The 2,603-nt window shown below is 37.4% G+C and overlaps 1 protein-coding gene across 1 annotated transcript in view; it reads right to left on the bottom strand.

Annotated features, from left to right (window-relative positions):
• The window catches only part of LOC118339114 (kalirin-like), a gene marked incomplete at both ends in the record, with an annotated part of 90,088 nt that overhangs the window by 54,187 nt on the left and 33,298 nt on the right, over positions 1–2,603 (bottom strand).

Genomic DNA, 2,603 nt, shown 5'->3' with positions numbered 1-2,603 from the left:
GAGAGAAAGAGAGAGAGGGAGAAATTCAAATCCATGACAAAATACAAGACTTAATTAATCTTAATGAGAGGATATTATGTGAAATCTCTCGAACAATTCTCCACAAAAAGATAATATACTGTACATACATGGATGTAAAAAGTGAGATTGATAAAATCTGTTAATAATTGGACATTTATATTACTGTGTATTATCCAGATAATTCAATTTTAGCTGGTAAGTTATTGGTCCATAATCATAGTAATTACAAGAATTCTTATACAAAACATTTGATAGGCTTAATGTTGCTCACTACATCACTACAGTTTATAAACTCTAACCCGATCTCATCGGTATCGACAATAAGAAACAGGTCATCATCAGTTATCGTATCGGCTGAAGAAAAATCCATATCCAGTTAAAAATAGTAAAGAGTGTGACGAACAGAAACAACATACAGTTGCAAAGAGTATGATGTTATGGATGCAGAGCCTATTGGTGTGCAGGCTTAAGTGGCTCAATGTAGGTGACATAAATATGTCTGGGCATAAGCAATACTAAAGCAGGCTGGAAATAGCGTGCATATAGAATGGTTGTTTAACTAATGTGCAGCAGATGGCAGCATAGTCTGCCAGAAATAAAGAAGCACAGGAAAAAGAGCATACTCCATATTCTAAAAAAGGTTAACAAAACCAAATTTAACTGTAATAAATACAACCAATTCCAACATGAGTTCAATCTCTATCACAAACGTCAATACTTAACCATCTAACCTTGTGTCAGTACAGTCAGTGGTGACTACAATGTTGCTAAAATGAATTTTATCAAACTATCCCAGCTACTTACTGATTCACTGACCTGTTCACTGTTTCATGCTCTATAAAGTACCTGACTGCAGAGTATCTACGCCTTCTATTAAAACACCATAGTTTTAATTAAATGGTTAACAACAAAACAAGGATGGCCAGTATATTTTTATCTTGCTGTCTGTTAAAGGGTAACAATGGTATTTTCAACCCGTAGCCTATTTTCCCATGTTTTTGTGTCTAAGTGACTAATGGACACAACAGTTTTTGAAATTGGTCCAGTATGGAGTGAGAGAGCTGCAGCTGGCAGCCGTGGAACTGGCTGCAAAGTAATCCTTATGGGCAATTGCGCACCGCCATTATACGTCCACTAAAGTGCTTGTTTTTGTCGCTGATTCTCATATTGTTGTTGTGAAAAAAGGTCAAATTACTGTTCTTGTCAATGGAGTGTGTGGCTTTGTACAGAGCGATATATCTGTCGCTTTCAGTTAAACCAGAAAGATCCTACTCTTTAACATAACATCTATCTCTGTGGGGTCCTTTCCGTAATGTTTTCAGACACTTATAATAACATTCTGAATCTACCAGTGGCAAAAAATTGCCCTGAAGGATTACATTTTAGCCTGCAGTTCTCAGTCCATACTGGACCAATTTCCAACATTGTTGTCCCCATTAGTCACTTACACACAAACACACGGGGAAAGAGGTTTCCCATTAAGTGTGGTGTTGGATTGTACTGACAGACACAGATCTGGAGTAGCGGTGGCTAGTCTAAGCTACATTCATTCTAGATATTATTCCACACTGTGCACACAGTTATTTTAAGTAATCTGTGCACTTTACTGAACTGCAGCTGCAAGTAAGTATCTGTTTGTACTAGATCTACGACCAGAGAATAGGAAGGAGGGTGAAGCAGTGGGGTGTGTGTGTGTTTGTGTGTGTGTGATATTAGCACATTGCCATAAACCTCATAAATTATTCAGTTGTATCCATCTGCAGCAGCAGTGTGCTTCCTGTCTCAACACACAGCATGTTCATATTCACATCTGCAGAAGCTTTTTGACAAAAAACATATTCTTTGCTTTAAGCAGGGGGAAGTGCTGGGTGATACTGTTGTCATTGCTCCAATGTGGAGTCGTCAGTCTAAAATTAGATTTTCTCTTTATTTCCTTTGTTTTGAATCATAAAAGCTGGTCTACCTGGCTCCATTAAAGACCTATAATATTTCCTTTTGTGGATTTAGTCTTTTGTGGCTCCAGAGGGAGCTGTATGAAGTCTGATAAATTGCCTTAAGTGATGTCACTTGGAGTTAGAAAGAAGTTCAGACCTCTGTAGCCCGCTCCTGCATCCACATGCTAAGGCTTAAGGCATTTGCCCGGTTATACGATACACACAAACTATCTGAAGAACTGCTTGAGATGCCATTGCTGATGCATCTCCTTTCTTATAACTTACTCCTTGGAGTGTAAAAATGCTAAATGGTTGAAGTATTCAGTTAATAGTTATGGTACTGTAATGCCGTATGGACAGTCAACAGGATATTTACATCCAAACAGAACTGGTGTCAAAAATAACTAATTTTATGAAAACATACAGACAAATACATTTCTATTTTATTTTTATTTGCTGGAAGCAGCCACTCCTCCTGCTTTGATGACCACCATACTGTTAAAAAATGAGTAATTTCTATGGGAATTATAGCATGGTTCAAACAATGTTTTTGACCTAATACTTTAAACTAATGTCCACATACTGAAATCTGATACAATTTAAAGCTATAAGTATCACAGTACAGGTCCTGATTGGCCAGCAGCAGCA

This window comes from Morone saxatilis, unplaced genomic scaffold (genome assembly GCF_004916995.1).
Source record: "Morone saxatilis isolate NCDOM2014 unplaced genomic scaffold, NCSU_SB_2.0 Contig5, whole genome shotgun sequence".
In the NCBI taxonomy this organism is placed as follows: domain Eukaryota; kingdom Metazoa; phylum Chordata; class Actinopteri; family Moronidae; genus Morone; species Morone saxatilis.
This window is presented reverse-complemented; position numbering and strand designations above follow the sequence as displayed.